The 18,066-nt window shown below is 39.4% G+C and overlaps 1 protein-coding gene across 3 annotated transcripts in view; it reads right to left on the reverse strand.

Moving 5' to 3' along the window:
• Positions 1 to 18,066, reverse strand: part of tafa3a (TAFA chemokine like family member 3a) — a 109,765-nt gene that overhangs the window by 79,362 nt on the left and 12,337 nt on the right. Inside the window, exon 2 of one of the 3 annotated variants that reach the window (XM_038697799.1) lies at positions 16,700 to 16,831. The exons of the other annotated variants lie outside the window; for them this stretch is intronic. The gene's annotated coding sequence lies outside the window, so the exon portion shown is untranslated. The remainder of the gene's footprint in view (positions 1 to 16,699; positions 16,832 to 18,066) is intronic. 3 annotated transcript variants of the gene reach the window in all.

The following is an 18,066-nucleotide window of genomic DNA, read 5'->3' on the forward strand; positions in this document are numbered from 1 at the left end:
TGTGCCTCACAATGAACAAAACACTGCCAGAGAAGGTCATACAGGCATCAACTACAATTAATTTTTAATGTATTGAGAAAAGCAAGTTAGTAATATATGACTGTATTTTGTAGGGGACAGGGTTGATGAACACGCTGAATTAAACTGAACCATCTCCTCTCATATCCCGGTCTCTTTCAGTCTCACGGATTTAAACACAGATGTCTGTGCAATCACACACACACACACACACACACACAAACACCCCGTCATCACCCAAACATGCTCATGAGTGACAAGACAAGTAGGCGGTGTTCTGAGTGCTCCTAGAGCCAGTGTGAAGCCTCTTTACTTGACTGGTTAATGAATTGGCAAAAGCCCCTTGCATCCTCTGCCAAACACCAGAGTGCATCAACCAACCCCAGCATCTGTTTCTCAACCAGGAGGCTCCATCCCTACTTCATCCTGTTCTGTTTTTTCTCCCCTCTATTTTTTCATCATCACTTTTTCACAATCTTGTTTTTCTCCTGGAAGAGCAGCGTGTTTCTAATTACCTCAGGGCTATTCATTACAGATGACACCCTCCACATTGCACTGCGGAGATATTCGGAGTGCAGAAGAAAATGAGGTTTGCCTTCACACTGTGTTCTTCTGTATTGATGAAAAGGGAGATAGAGGGGAGGAAAGCTTTTATCTCTTGACAAAATGCTACGCCGGGGCATGAATATCTGCTCTTATTGTCAGACTATCTTCTGTGTGAAGAATCTGTTGAAGGGAGTTGGTCTTGCTTGACAGAACACAGAGCGAAAGTTTGATCTGCAGCGGTGAATCACCTGGAGAACGAAACAAGTGACGTGAGATAAATTAATTATGCCGCGAAAAGGATCAAACTCACAGGACGCATAACAAGTCACACCACCACAGTACAACTGCTCTGCATTTCTATATCTGCTAGTGCCACAGTGGAAGACACACCATTTTCCAAATCTGTCAAAGTAATACTTAGCACATACAATACATAGTAATAGTCATGGCCCACACATCCGGCTACCTGCATTGCTTCTGGACAGAAATGAAATGAACATATTCAGTCAGCCCCTAATGGTGTGCAATATTTACCTCCCACTAGTTAAGGCATATTGAGTACAGCTGTCAACAAGGCTAATATTGCAATTACACAATCAATGGTGTGACATGATTGCTGCCTGTAATGTTTATCATGTTCACAGTCATAATTTTCATCCTGTGGGGACCCTGAATTTCTGCACAAATTGCATGGCAATGCATCCAGTAGTTGTTGAGATTTTTCAGTCTGGCCAAAAGTGGTAGACATTGCCTTCCCTAGAACCACGCCACTAGTATGTCTTAAAACTACTTTTGTCTTCGTTAACAACAGGAAATGTACACTACCATTTTCTTCAATTTCACTTCTAATGGAATTACTGACGAATCTGTAACATCTGGTACTCACAGCAGGTTAATAATGCTAATTGTTAAACACTATTTGCCCAGATGCAGTGAACCAATCAAGCTTGGGCTCAACAACCGTCCCAGGCCGCTAATGATCTTTTTTAATATGCCGCCTTTTGTATTATTGGTTCATCTACCAATCATTTAAAGACATTTCTAGTGGAAGTACAATTCTAAAGCAAAACAACGCAGAAGGCATGATTATGATTATGGAACTCAATGTTATTTATTAATTATTTCCCAACTGGGTGTGGACCAGATGGCGACTTGGTAATGAAAATTAATGGGAAACCCTAGAAAGATACCACATTCCTGTTTTTCCTATCAACTCCAGCTGGAAATCCTAGCAACACCTAGCAGTGATTTTATATACGCTATTGGCAATGTACCATCCGTGTATCAGCTCTGGGTTTATTGTTTGCTGGTTTATTTTTCTTGCTTTCTGGCAAAAAACAACATGTTTGATAGCGAAAAGTTTAAATTATGTAACAATAACAGTAAATATCAGATTTACTGTAGGCGTAGCACTTGCAATGACTGAGTAAAAGCTGATCTCTAGATTCACCACATTTCACATACAAGTTACTGTAAAAGAGGCAGTTTCTCCACCAACAGTGGCCAGTGGCCTGTTATGGCCCATAATGCAGTGCAACTACAAGACATGCAGTGATTTGACTAAAGAGTGCGACTGTCACTTTTCTTTTCCTGGAATAGATATACACTTGCGCTCTTACCCTTATTATGTGATCATAGTTGCTTTTGCTCTCTCCACCTACACATACAACCCTCAGCTGAAAAGAACAAGTTTAGTTCAGCAGTGAAGGGGTGATCTCTGTGCTCCTGTTCCTCAGCTGTTTGTTCTCTCCAAAACAAGTTGGGAAAAATGTTCTACACAGCCACAAAAGTCTCAACTGGGCATTCTTGCGTTAACAAAATCACACTGAAGCTCACACTGTGGATAAAACCATGGCAAAATTTGGACTTCAAACCTTTAATTTAAAAAACCCTACAACACTGGCACACAGTTAATAAATTACTGCTCAATAAACTAAATCTCTGACTCCAAACTCTCATCTAAATGCCATATTGATCATATTTTGAAGGAAATGAACTTTGGTACAGGTGTTCCAGAACCTGCTTTTCATTTACTGTTAGACAGAAGCTTGCGTTACACCTCATCTTACCAATATCGGATCAGGCTACATCCAAAACTAATGTTATTCCTCTCAATATAGTTTTATAATAGATTATGCAGATTAGTTGTTGGCTTTCCTTTCACATCTCATCAATGTATGAAACCCTTAATTTAACTTCCCCCATCATAAGAAGACAGTAAAATTGGCTGCAGTTTATTTTTAAATGCATACATTTCAATTACCCTCACTATTTAAACGCTTTATGGCACCTTTCTCCTCAAATTATCAATTGATACACTCAATACAACTCTTTTTCATTTCCCGCAAGCTTTTTTGGCTAAGTCATTAGCCAAAAAAGCTTTTATGTTTAAAGCTCCCTCTGACTGGAGTAATCCACATGTAAATCTCTAAATATTCAATCCACATCTTTCCGCTAGTTCAAAACTGTCCTGTGTTTTTATTATAGATTCAGTTGTACATATCCATAATAACACCTCTATAATTATGTTTTATTACTTAATGTCATTCATTGTCATTGTCATTCAATGTCTATCATTGACATTAATACTTAAATGAACTATGAAATTTCATTTTCTGCTTGGAGTATGATTATTTGAAATGTATTGTGTTTGTCGTCACATTTGTTATGGTTTACTTTTTTGTTAAATGTTTCGTCTGATTGTGCTTGTCTTGTACAATTGTACAAGGACCCCTTTTGAAAACGAGATGGTAGCGCTCAAGGGGTTCTTCCTAATAAAGATTCTCCAACTACCTGATCAAAGGATGAACATTTGTTATTTGAAGGCTCTTTCTAATTAACTTTCTGATTTTGGAATATCAATAGGCTTTCATGCTTGTCCACCGGGGTTAAAAGACTTAGTCAAAGACTTGAAGATGTGCCACTTTCTCTTCCACTGACTGTAATTTAAGAGCAACCTTTTTTAATGTAGTGTATCTTTTCTTTGAATGGGGGACATTTCCTAGTTTAGGAGAAATAAACCAAACGCACACCTTAATTTAATGTGTATAGCTCCTAACAGTAGGATAGTCAGATTACAAAAGCACAGCAGTAAGTTTATAATGAAAAGACCTGTTATTTATCGGCTCCAGCTCAAATCGGCTGTGATGTAAACATGGCATCCTCATGGACACTTAAGTGTTTCATCTATTTCTATCTGCAGATAGATAGATAGATATATGTCTATAACCAGCTCATATGTTTATGTATTAGCATGCTAGGCTAACAGTCCATCAGCTGTGACTATATATCCACACTGTGACGTCTCTCAGAGCACACAAACACCGTAAACACACAGCAACACTGAAACATTGTCACTGGCCTCCATGCTGCTTTCTAGTGTTAACTAACTGCTTTCCGGCGCATTTCTGATGCTGAACACGGCACATCGGAAAACAAAAGACAAACCACATTTTTGCACCCTTGAACAGAACCAGGTTAGCCGTATCCTTGTTTCCCGTCTTTATGCTAAGCTAACCTTTTCCTGTTCTGTTCTCATCTAACTTTCGGCAAGAAAGTTGCAAGCATCTTCCCCAAAATATTGAACTATTCCTTTAACTGATTATTTTATCAAGTGGACATGTTTCATTGGTAGTATCAATGAGATTAATCAAATTCTGAAAAACATTCTGTCAGCAACAGCCAGTGACTGCAAACCTAAATATCCAAGTTGACATTCAGAGCAGCAATAATTTGGGATGTTTACTTCAATACTTTGGCTTACTGTAACTAAATTTATATCACCATGATTAATGTTAGCTTGGAGAGACGGGTAATCGTTCTTTCACAGACAAAAAATTGGATAGAGCAATTAGCTGGCCTCGAGGCTGCTAGATCTCTGGTCGAAGTGTATCAGTCACCTCTAAGAGGAGCACCAGTGAACAGTAAACACACTCAAGCTCAGACCAGAGGGCCATGTGCGGTGACTCTCAGTGAAGACAGGTGGGAGAAGCTAGAGGAGCGATACTCAAGAGAATGCAGGGAGAGAGAGGGAGGCTGACAGAGCAAAGAGGGGGTGAAGAAGCATGAGAGCTGAGGCAGAAAATGAAGAATTAAACAGCGGCAGGAATATTCGGGGAGGAGCGACGAAGAACAATAGCTAAGCTATATCTCTCTCCTTGTGCTTGCATAAGGAGAGAGATAAAGATAGGGAGCACAGGAGAGAAAATGAGTGAAGCAGGGAAATGAGTGAAAGAGAAAAAAAGAAATGTACATATGGCACAAAGACCTTTAGCGTCAGATACAACGAACAGTAGGAGCTCAATTATCCACATTTCCTGCTGCTTCTCTCGCCACCTGTGATTGGACAGCATGAATATATCAACTCTCACAGCAAACTAATTTGTGTTTTTTGGGGGCAATCATTTCAAACAAAGTTTGATTTTGCATTATTATTACACACAAAATTCCAAGCTGTTAGCGGATTGTAAACATTTGATTAAAATTAATTGAGCAGTTGGGAGCACTGTCAGAACACGCGGCAGCACAAGAAATCAGACGCTTTGGAAAGATTGTTCACAAACCCTGTTCACGATTCCTTGGAGAGATTATGTCATTACGGGCTAATAATAACAAGAATTTAGCACACTTTCTCAGATGCTTGCACCCGACTCAACTTGATTTTTCTTCAGTGTTTGCAAAGACTGAGCAAACAAGACACTCACACTTACACACAAACAAACACACGTTATATTGAAAATGGCAGTGGAGAGATCTAATGCATCTAAGGCTGACAGGGACCAGATCAATAAAGCTTTTGGATATTTTAAGAAAATGACTGAGGAGGTACGCAGACAGCCGAGAGCTGTGCCGCGGCTTCAGCACTGTGTGTATTTAGAGAGCTATTCCTGAGGGGAAGGCAAAGAGCAGCAAAGCTCAAACAGAGCCACAGAGTCATTATTTTTAGTCCTGTTTGCTGTGGGGTCGTTCGAAACGCCCGCTCTCCTCCCTGGGAATAAAGAGCAGCAGCATGAGAAGACAAATGGAACAGGCCCCGAGGAGAGCGCACACATCAATATAAAATCAGATACAACCATAATTATAATCACTCAGATTAATTTTTTTTTTTTACAGTTAAGCAAAGTCATTGTGGTGCTCAGTGCATACTGGAAGAAGCGACAACAGGCCAGGAGCTGAACATCACGTGTGTCAGTGCAAGTGTTAGCATGCCATACATCTAAATAAAACATTTTCCACATTACATTATACTTTGGCTCTATGTGCCGGGGGACTTTTGCAGGTCATTAGCGAGGAGGAAAGGTCTGTGGACTGTGCCGCTGTGGGATTTCAGGGCTGAAAATCCTCCTTTATCATAGCTGGTTTGCTCCTCCCTGCAGGTATGTGTGTGTGTTAGGAAATGTGTGGGTCTGAATGTACACATGAATTAATCTGACGTTTGTATGAGGATGCCATGCATGTGTGTCTGTGCCTGTCTGTGTGTGTGTGTGTGTGTGTGTGTGTGTGTGTGTGTGTGTGCGCGCGCGCGCGCGCTCGTGTGCGTGTGCATGTGCATGTCTCAATGTCCTTGTACAAGCACACGTGCGCCACTGAAGCACCAAAGACAGAAACTCATTCTGGTAGTGCTAATACAGAACAAAGCAGAGCCAGAGATGACATCTATGATCTATCACACTCAGCCACCTGCTTCCCCCCACAAAAAAGGCCATTTAAATGCCACATCTGCTCCAGTGCACCACCATCCGCCAAGCATAAAACACAGAAGAACACCAGAATACAGCACCCTCAGAATACATCAAATACTCCCATATATATTTAAATGTACATACAGTATGCACACACACAAAGGAAGAGCTCACACTGAATCCTGATAACCATTCGGGAAAATTTTTTTTAAATATATCCAACTTTCTAGTTTACAGTAACCCACATGGAGTCAAATGATGCATGTGCAGCTGTCATATGTTATAGAATCCGACCAAGGAAAACTTCAGGGGTCCATATCCAAGATAATCTGACCACCTGTCTGTGTTTGGTTGGTTCACTGTGTGAACTGTGCTGCACTGATATGGACAAGAAATGAATGTGCTGTGCCGCTCTGTACTAACAGGAAATGATGCAAAACAGGGGCCTGTTTCAAAAAGCAGGTTGAAGTTGACGAACCCTGAGATGTCGAGTTTTCGGTTCCAGAACATTTGATCTGAGTTTGTCCAGTCAACTCTATCGAGTATGTTCACTGAGCTAAACACGTGCGTGGGGAATGAAAAACAATGCCATCATCAGTGGAGCTCCGATTCACCGTGGCAATGGCTAAATAAAGAGGGGAGCCTCCAATTTAATTCAGTGGAGCTAGAAATATGAATACATGCCAATGCGGACCATGACATTTATCTTAAAAAACAAGAGTGGAGAAAGGAGTCAGTAAGTTAAAACGAAATTTTATTCAGCGTAGTACGCTCATTCATCTTTTACCAGACTAGAATTTCCTTAATGGATGATAAAGTGCTGGAATCCTTCTGTATTTGGTGTTTAGATTTATTTACTCAGGCGCAACCTTTTTTTAAAGATTATTTTTTAACATTTGTGGACAGTGAGAGCTGCAGAAAGAGGAAAAAATAGTGTGTGTGAGAGAGAGAGAGAGAGAGAGAGGGGTGGACATGAAGCAACTGATTGGAAAAGAACAGGCCGCTGCGGTAAGGACTCAGCCTTAATGGTACACGCTCGGACAAAATGCAGGTCACAGCAACAGAAGAGGAAAATTGGCAAACTGGTAAGACAGTTTAGTAAATAACCATTGATTGTAAAGTCATAGTCTGAACCAGTAATAATGATTTTGGTGATTTGCAGTTGAAAAGGTGTCTAGGTTTAAACTGACAGTGCATTTTTAGACTGAATGGCCAGCAGGGGGAGACTCCACTGGTTGCAAAAAGAAGTTAGATTGCATATATATATACATACATACACACACATGTCTGACCATTTTGATTTTTTTAAAATGAAAAAATTCCACATAGAAGGAAAGTGATTCTGGTAGTCTATGCTCTCAATGTACCTACATTCAGTGCCAAAACAAACATACAGAGAAACACACATGCTATTAAAAGGGACTTAAGTAGAGAAATAGAGACAGCCTAGCATCCATACAGTTGCTATACAGATATGGGGGTTAAAATGTCAGGTTTCTGCTCCTTCTGCGGCAAATATTGCATCAGTGATGTTCTGATGCCAGATGCTTGCATATTGAAGTGGAGGTTTATCTGTCTGTATTTTTGTACTGATTGAGAGAGGTTTTAAGAGTTATTATGGGAATTTTGTTGATTTGCTTTAATAATATGGGTTTTGATCAACGGCTACAACTTTTGGAAGCTCTGTTCTGATTAAAATTTTTCATGTTTAAACAACTTGATTCATTCCAGACTACAATTACAATGTAGGGGTGAAGTACTAGTAAAACACTTCTGTACCACCTTTTTTATGGTTTTTGATATTTGTTAATTAAGTACCTTAATAGGTGAGAAAAGTCAGTACAGAACTATTTATTTCTTTTTCTTGCTACCTGTATTGTTGAACATTGGAGCAAAGTAGATAATCTAGTTGTCTGATGCCAAAACCTGATGTTTAAAACTGATATTCAATATCGTTGGAAAGTCTAGTCCGTATAATTGCAGAAACTTTTCGGTAACACTTTCTATGAAGGTCATCGCTATAATGACTTATGCATATATTTATAACACGATATAATGCGTCCATAAGACATTATAACAGTTGTTATAATCACTTACAAACATGCATTAGGCGCTATAGCAAAGTTCATAACGTATTATGACCTTTTGATTTAATGTTTTATAACTAATATTAATACCAGTTTATATAAATGTGCGGCAAGAATCTCCGACCATGTTCCACAGTACATTATAACCACCGACTCCGCCTCGTTATGAATACACTTTAGTCACCATTTACAATTAGTGATATAAAATGGATTAATAGCTTATAGTAATGTTTAAAGTTATATAGCATGTCTTTGTTTGCTTTAAGTAAAGTGTTAAAATATCTATCCCTGTATAATATATTACAGGTGGACATAATACCATATGAACATTATAAGACCTTATAACACGGAATTGTTTGCTTTAAGTAAAGTGACACACATTTTGCGCAGGAAAACAATTTTTATTTATGTTTCTTCACTTTAACAATCTGTATGAATTTTGAACATTTTGCAGTTTAGCACAAAAACACAACATAATTACATCAAGGACACCCATTCTCAGGGTGGTGTGAGATCGCTCAAGAGAAGACCTGTTGCCGACCAATACAGGTGCTGGTCATATAATTAGAATATCATCAAAAAGTTGATTTATTTCAGTAATTCCATTCAAAAAGTGAAACTTGTATAATGTATACGTTCATTCCACACAGACTGATATATTTCAAGTTTTAATTCCTTTTAATTTTGATGATTATAACTGACAACTAATGAAAACCCCAAAATCAGTATCTCAGAAAATTAGAATATTGTGAAAAGGTTCAATATTGAAGACACCTGGTGCCACACTCTAATCAGCTAATTAAATCAAAACACCTGCAAAGGCCTTTAAATGGTCTCGCAGTGTAGTTCTGTAGGCTACACAATCATGGGGAAGACTGCTGACTTGACAGCTGTCCAAAAGACGACCATTAACACCTTGCACAAGGAGGGCAAGACACAAAAGGTCATTGCTAAAGAGGCTGGCTGTTCACAGAGCTCTGTGTCCAAGCACATTAATAGAGAGGCGAAGGGAAGGAAAAGATGTGGTAGAAAAAAGTGTACAAGCAATAGGGATAACCACACCCTGGAGAGGATTGTGAAACACTGTTGGTCCACTGTGTTTTCTGAGGTCCAAGGTCAATGCAGCCGTCTACCAGGAAGTTTTAGAGCACTTCATGCTTCCTGCTGCTGACCAACTTTATGGAGATGCAGATTTCATTTTCCAACAGGACTTGACACCTGCACACAGTGCCAAAGCTACCAGTACCTGGTTTAAGGACCATGGTATCCCTGTTCTTAATTGGCCAGCAAACTCGCCTGACCATAACCCTATAGAAAATCTAATCGACGCATTTCGCCGCTGCTGAATAAAATTTCACACGGTCATCAATATGACTGCGACATTGATTTTCACCGGCACACCGTGCAACAACACTCATTGCTGTTTTGGTTCCTGTGTGCAAAGCGAGTATGTGTGCCAGCAAAAGAGAGAGAGCGAGCAGCAGAACGGGGAGAACGTAACGGTGAATGTTAGCGGAGGAAAATATTATATATATTTATATATATATATAAAGTTACTTAGTAAGTTGTCCGTCAGGCAGACATGTGCAGTGTAGGTCACAGTGTGTCCGTTAAGTCTGTTGTTTCCGCAACTGCTGGAAAAGTGAAGGCGGTTAGCGCTAGCTAACAGATCCCCGGTCTGTAAAGCACGGTTTTGGCTGCAGTGTAACGTTAGCTAAATTAGTAACAGAGTAATGTTAATTAGTTGCGTGTCATTACTACCTAACTTGTTGAGGAATTAGAACAGCAGGTTGAATCTAAACTGGTGTCCTGTACACATACTGTACATCCTGATAGTTAAGTTAAATTACTGTATATTTCAGTGTCCAGAGGAGTCTGACAACTGGTTATTAAAGGAAGGATGCTGGTGACCATGGAGGTGCTGAGGCTACTAAAGTAAATCAGGGATGTAAACTAGTCCTTTAAAGCAATGGAGGAGACATTTCTTTTGTGTAAACAAAATGCTTAGTAATTATCCAGAATTTACACAGAAAAAAAATGCATCAAGATGGATTGCTGCCCTCTGAATTGTAATCAAACCGAATCGTGAGGTGCCAAGAAATTCTCATTCCTACTGCCCAAACAGTATTCCCATTCAATTACTTTAAAATGTCTTTTAACAGGCTACGTTTTGTGAAGTGGTTGTCTTTAATCGTCCACTGCATCTGTTAGGGCCTGTCCATAGGCTCGCCATTCATCTGTGACAACATCTGAGCCTCTTCTTACATGATGTTGGTCGGCAACAGGTCTTCTCTTGAGCGATCTCAAACCACCCTGAGAATGAGTGTCCTTGATGTAATTATGTTGTGTTTTTGTGCTAAACTGCAAAATGTTCAAAATTCATACAGATTGTTCATAAAGTGAAGAAACATAAATAAAAGTTGTCTATGAAGATTCTCAGTCATCCAGGTCATAGTTATCCAACGAAGGTTAAAATCAAGGGCAACTGGACTTGGTTGAAGATACTGGAAGACGTTTCGTCCCTCATCCAAAGGACTTCTTCAGTTCTGACTGACTGGCAGGGAAACTCAGCTATTTAACCTCAGTGGGGTCGTTGGTCCGGGTCATCGATACCGCTGGTTCGTTAGTGTTCCTTGTTGCTGTGACGACAGTCGTTACAGTCATTAAGACTACCTGTGGCCAAGACTGAACGACCATCGTTGGTATCTTCACCTGAGGGCAATAGGTTACGTTTGTTGAGTTTCCTGGGAAATGATGAAAGGAAAGTATTGTAAGTGGGGGATAAGTGGTGGCGTAGACCCCCTCCCCTGTTCAATGACGGCTTCTCAACCCTGGTGTAGATGGCTTCCTTGACACCTCTTTCAAACCATCCATCTTCTCTGTCTAAAATGTGCACCTGGTGGTCCTCAAACGAGTGTCCTCTGTCCTTCAGATGTAAGTAGACTGCAGAGTCTTGACCTGAGGAGTTGGCCCTTCTGTGTTGAGGTCCAATGCAGTGAGGAATGCACAGACCTGTATATTGGGGAGACTAAACAACCACTACACAAACGCATGGCTATATTAATGTCTTATGGACACATTATATCGTGTTATAAATATATGCATAAGTCATTATAGCGATAACCTTCATAGAAAGTGTTACCAACTTTTCTTTAAGCCCAAATATGTTGTGAAAATCACTGATTTGCCAACACCTGTAATTACAGTTACAGCAAATGTGGTTTAATATTACTGGTCACAGAAAAGCTATTGTCACTTTAATACAGAAGTCAGGCAGTAATTGGCCTTTTTCTCATCATTCTGTGAACAACCGTGATCTGATTTTATGCTGCACACAGCATGATACTGCGAATAGCAGGGCACAGTGAAAGGTGTTGGTTACCTGTGAAGCTGGAGGTGTGCAGCCTGCAACTCTTCATAGAACAGCTCACTGCGGCTCCTCGCAGTAATGGGGACTTGAGTTTGCAACTTGGACTGAAGTCACAGTGATTTGAGACATGACTCGAGTCTCATCCTCAAAATACTCGACTCAAGTTGTGGAACTCGTGAACAATCTTTATTTTATTTTTTTGTCACATTAACATTATGGAAATGTCTGGCAAGTTGAATGCCATTCCCTCACTCATTGTCGTGCATAACCTTACGCATCTGGTGCACTTAGCTATTCATTCCAGATTACAATGAGTAAGTAATGCATGCAGATTTAGAATTTTTGGGTAATGTATTAGCTTTTTTACCACTTTTTTCCTTTTTTTCTGTTCTTTTATTTGTTTTAGTCTTTTATTTGTTTTTATTTGTTTGTTGCTAATTAAGCACCTTAACTGGTGAGAAATGTCAGTATGGAACTTGTTCTGTTACCTGCTACCTGTTTTGTTGAAAATTGGAGTCTAGTCTAGCAATTTCAAAAACATACTTTTCTTAACCTATTTCGTAACCTATGAGTTGTCATTAGTTGGAGATCCAGTATAATTATACAATACAGTTGTACTCTGTTATTGAAAAATAGGTTACAGTTATTGCATACTTAATAAAGTCAGAAATATTTTGCTGTTAACCTAATGTTAATCTATATCGATTTTTAGCTAATACTAATACTATGCTGTTCTAAGCAGACCAGGTGGCATGCAGCAGATGATAGAACGAACATTATAACCATAGGAGACTTGAGACTTGACTTGGACTTGCAAATAAGGACTTGTGAGCATCTCTGGTATCAGCGTGTGGTGAAATCACTTTCTGACCCTGTTTGTTTAGCATGGGAGGTTGGCTCTGGTTCAGGAGCCACAGAGGAGGCTGCATGGGCTATTTTAATGAACTCCCTGCTTCAGAGTGATGAATAGGTGTGTCTGAGCTCAGTGTCTGCTCCACCCCTTCAGAGGGTTCAACTACCAGGGCAATCGTAAGCAGAGCCTTATGCTTCCCACACACATATATAGACAAAAATATTCATGTATACAAATAACAAACACACAGAAAACACATTTGCACGCAGAAATATGCACATATAAAGATTCAAACAATCAATGCAACAGTATTCTTGGGGTAAAAAATCTTATTCCTGGCAGATGAAAAATGCTGAAAGATGAAAGGGTATATAAATATAACCCTGAACCACACAATGATAAATAAATTACCTTGGTACACAGAATCAGAAGACAATTACCTAAGAAAAGCAAGCTTATGTTACTGTTATATTCCTTCATAGCTATCTGACTTCATCGCTACAATAATGAAAAACAGCAACAGAAGAGATTAACGCAGCTCTACAGGTTGCCAACAAGTAATGGCCAACACAATGTCAGGCTTAATGAAGGATGTTAAACATTAAGGTAATCCAGTTTGATTATCGGGATACTTCTTGTGTGCATTACTAGGAAAAAACATAAAGCACACAAAGTACATTTACAGTTGTGTGACCCCAATGTGTGTAAAGAGTTTCTTTTCAGTAAAAATAACTATGGTTAACTATAACTTATTTTCCTAGCTCTGGCCATTGGTTCTATCATTAAATAAAAAATTATATATATATAAAAAATTGCACACACCAAAGTAATAACATCTCAGAACGGGGTGAAGTTGGAAAAGATAGGACCAGTGGGTAAAAAACATTACAGCAGTAAGACAATCCGAATCAGAATATTATCTAGATAGATAAAACTCATGTTGTAATAAACCATAGTTGTCCTTTAAGAGCAGTGTTTAGCGGCCCCTTGAGAGCATTGACATTATAATTACTTATAAGTTCACATGAAACGTGTTCCTGAAAATAAATGGATAATAGTTTCATGTTGTAAATGATATATAGCATGAGGCTGGAAGTATTGACCATTAGTAATTAATGGTAGACATGGTAGACCATGTTTCCACATATACCAAAATGCCTTGGAGGAAGGATGAGCAAGAGCCATATAGTATAGGCTTCCATCACTGTAGTCTTTTAGTATTGTCTTTCTTTTTTGTCCAGAATAGATGAAAGAGACAGTTTCTATAACATATCACAGTTCATTAGCAGTGAGCCAGAACCGTTTAATTTTCTTCCCTTTTCAGTGAAGATTTATTCTTCTCCTCACAGCAGTCAGGATGATGTTCTGTCAGATTCTTACAGTTGTGTCATAGAACATGCTCTTTGGAAAGTACGTGCTCTATCTGCAGCCGAGGCTTCCCTGGCTTCGCCCCAGCATGCCGTTAATTCTATGGAGGCTCCACAAACTGTTAACTGTCAAGCTATCAACTCTCTCTCTTCCTTCCTCTGTCTTTCCCTCAATTCTTATAGGCCTCATTTGGAGATAATAGGCCGTACAGGGGAAAAAGTGCCCTTTTTAATTATCCAGAGAATTATGAGGTTTGAGTTGTTCCCAAATGCTAATACATAGATCGCAGCTGTGCATCTTTGCATAAGGTGGAGTATATTACCCTTCCATTTGGCCTCTGTTGCTGATGGCTTACAGCTGATCTTTGCACACCTCATTTGACGGGAAAATAAGAGGCTGAAAAGCTCTGCATGAGAGACCTGTGAAAGTAATGACATTCTGAGATCCGACTAGGGATTAAATGCCAGAACTCACACAGCTAATGACAGAAATGAAAGATGGAATCAATCAGGAATTCATTTTGAGTAATAAAAGTTACTGATGAGGATGATTTTATGGTAGTGACTCAAACTCATAAATCAGAACTTATGGAATTGCTCAGTGCAAACGATTCTTAGAGTATGATTTAACTTACAGTACATTTTAGTAGCAGTTTGTGAAGTTTACAACTTCAGGACAATTCAGTGTTATAAGTGGTTTAAAACTGGGCCCACCAGCAACTATGAGGAGCTTAAACGTACACTACAAAACACTGGCTTTTACAAAAAGAGGATAAGAAAGAGACCTGAATCTACTTTCTACAGGATGGCCTGAATGAACTTGATGGGCGAGAGCATAGACATATTGTGCATGATTCATATACCCAAAAGTGTTACAAAGCACTGACTCTAAAGGCAACAGTTTGACAGAAGCTAAAATATACTAAACACTCTGACTTCAAAAATCTGACCTTAAATGTGACGCGTTTCTGAATCTATGTTCCAACCACCCGCGTGGTACAATATGAGTGCAGGTTCCAGCAAATCAATAACATTCACAATCCTCATTAATTACAGCTGCTTTGCAGAGTTACACAGGGTTTCAAATCACCCACAAGTTCTATATACAGTCCCCAAACAACACAGTGGTGACTTATTTATTTTCTTCTCTTTAATTCTGTATTTTTTTCTTGGCTCGCTTAGCTGCTACTTTGTCAGCGAATGTGGGAGACAAAATAATTGCCTCTATATTTCCTGAATTGATTTCTTGCACAGTTCTAATACAGTGGTCAGGCTGGCACTCAGGCATCCATGACAGGCCCTTGTGCTACAGGCTTTGTGTTTCAGGGGGGAAAAAAAGCACTCAAGAGTCAAGCCTCTTTTTCTACAGGCTCGTTTTCTACAGCTTGTTATCAAGGTCAAGCATTAGCAATCAAAACAGAAATCCCTTGAAGAAAATCCATCCATCCAAAATGCAGTTGAAGCACACACTGTAGGTAACTGTTAAAATTATACTAAATTATAAAAAAAATTGATATAATTAAAAAACATGCATGAAGGTCACACACATTCAAGGAAAATGAGAGCTGCACAGTTTCTGCGCACCACATAGCACACAGACAACATTACAACAGTCAGGCGAGTTTGACCACAAGGTCCTCCACAGTCTGCTCTGGATCCAACATCTCTGCTTGTTTGTTCTCAGTGCATAATATTACAATAAGTCTACGCAGCCTCTCTGTCCGACTGCACCCCTCAAAGTATAAGTGGCTTCTGGGGACAACATTTTTTTGAAATTGGTCCAGTATTGAGCAAGCTGCGATACAGGGCTGCAATATAATCCTTGTAGGCAATTGTGTCCCATCAAAATACATCCCCTAATATGCCTGTTTTTGCCACTGACAGGCTCAGATTGTTATAATACATGTCTGACAACATTATGGAAAGGATCCCTACAGAGACAGACCTTTCATAAAAGAATAAGATCCTTTTGGTTGAACCCTTTTTTTGTTTTATTCCTTTAAACCTTAAGCTATATAATAACATAACCTAATAAAAACACCAAAGTCACACAAAACACAAACAAACTAACCGATTGAGGCAGCTGGTAGACCAGCAACTCCAACGTTTTTTATTAAGGGAGTCTGGCGGCTTTGAACGGGGCGATATAGCGGCTGTTTCTGGTTAAACAAAAACTATTTTACTCTTTAAAATGTTGTCAGACAACCTGAGTCTGTCAGTGGCAAAAAACACATTAGTGGACGTACTTTGACGGGGCGCAATTGCCCGCAAGAATTACGTAGCAGCCATTTTTTTGCTGCTGCCGACTGTGGCTGTTTCCTGGAAAGTAGAGCAGTAGCAAACATTTGTAATTGTATTTCTTATAGCATGCAGTTTCTCCAACTAAAATTTAAAAAATGATGAGGATGAGATGATGAAGTAGATAATAAACTCCTGTTTTGCAAAAAAAACCTCATCCTATAATCTACTCTTTTTAATGGGTAGAAAATACCGAAAGTATGATTTTGCAGTCCTTAATTACTTCACTTTTCATCTTGTTTTACCCTTCAAGTTGTGTTCCCTGTGGTGAATGTTCAGTATAATGACCCCCTAGAACCTTCCCTTCTGTTACAGACTGCTCTTTAAATTTAGCATTGGCACAGGAGGTAACCACCACCCACATAGAGAGCTGAATGATGGAGAATACGGGTCCCAGCTACATAGAAAGGATATGAGGACAGAAGTTAAGAGTTAAAAGGACGGAGAGAAAAAAAGAGAAATGTATGTTGCCTACTTACACCAGTCTCAACTCCTGTGGTCTGGCCCCTTGTCGAACAGTCTGTCCTCTTAACAGGCCAGTGGGGTGAAGACGCCCTTTTACCTTATTTGCACGACTTCATGACATTTGTGCAAAAAAAACATCACATCGTCTGTGTGAGAGAGGGAAGAGACGACATGCTGGATTGGCAGTGAAAGCAGGCAGAGAGTGAGTGCAATAGACCTCTAGTGTCAATGGAGGCATCCATTAATGAGCAGGCTGGGAATGTGTCCATCCTGACACACTCTTCACCGGGGTACAGCAGGAGGTTAGGCCAGGGCCACAGACGGCTGGGGGACATGAATAATTGAGGTCCCTGTTTTAAATGTTTAAATGAATTAGGGCCAGGGGAAGAGGTGTTAAGAGATGTACAAGAGGGAGGAAGGGAATGGCAGCAAAAATACTCCTATTATTTATGTCTGTAATCATGGTGCAGAAAGGTGTTCTGTGTCAGGAGTAAAACTTGCTAAGTCACATAGCACTTAGCGTGGTGACACAAGTGCATGCTAAGTCCTGCATAGCATTAGTTTTGACTACTCTGACAGACAGAAATGTCCATATTCTGACACAATTCAAATACACGCATGTGTTGGCACAAAATTTCAGCCTAATTCTCTGAGTGCTGACCTGCAGTGAGGTGACAATATTCCATTAATAGCCAGTGGAGAGATTTGTAAAGACTCAAAGAGAGACCTCACAGTATTAACACCAGACAAAGACATCCTATCAGAATAAGTCCAACCTCAATACCTGAACACCTCAGTGGGTGAGGTCCCAACAAATAAGAGAGCCATGTTTTCTTTCTTTCCGCTGTGCATCGTCACATTTTACATCTGGTAACCTTTCATTCAAAAAAAACAAAGACAAGTATCTCCTTCTAATAAGGCATCCTAAATTACAGCTAGTGGCATTATTGATTGCTAATAAACATTTACTAATACTTTACAGAACAGTTATAAATTATTACTAAATCCAAATCCAAATGTGAAAAATCTCTGATTGGTATTTATCATCCAACATGATGTTCGTTTTATCTCTTTAGCTGACTCTTCTGTTCAGCAGGAAGACCTCTATAAATAGCTTACTAATGTTTGTAACTGTAGACTTGATGCCTTAAAAAGTTATATAGCCAGTAGCATTTATTGACTTACTAACATAACTGCAGATTGAACGGCTTATCAGAATGTAATAAATGAATGACCCTTTATTAATTACTTACTAACTTTAGTAACTGCAGACTTGAGTGTCATGAGGATAATGAGTTTTTCACTTTCTAATGAGCCATCAGTCTGTAATTATAAATGCTAGTAATTAATAAATGGATTTTGGTCCAGATGCTGATTTTCA

Source organism: Micropterus salmoides, unplaced genomic scaffold, assembly GCF_014851395.1.
Source record: "Micropterus salmoides isolate LMB-PRFRI ecotype aquatic unplaced genomic scaffold, ASM1485139v1 Ms_hic_scaffold_4, whole genome shotgun sequence".
NCBI lineage: Eukaryota > Metazoa > Chordata > Actinopteri > Centrarchiformes > Centrarchidae > Micropterus > Micropterus salmoides.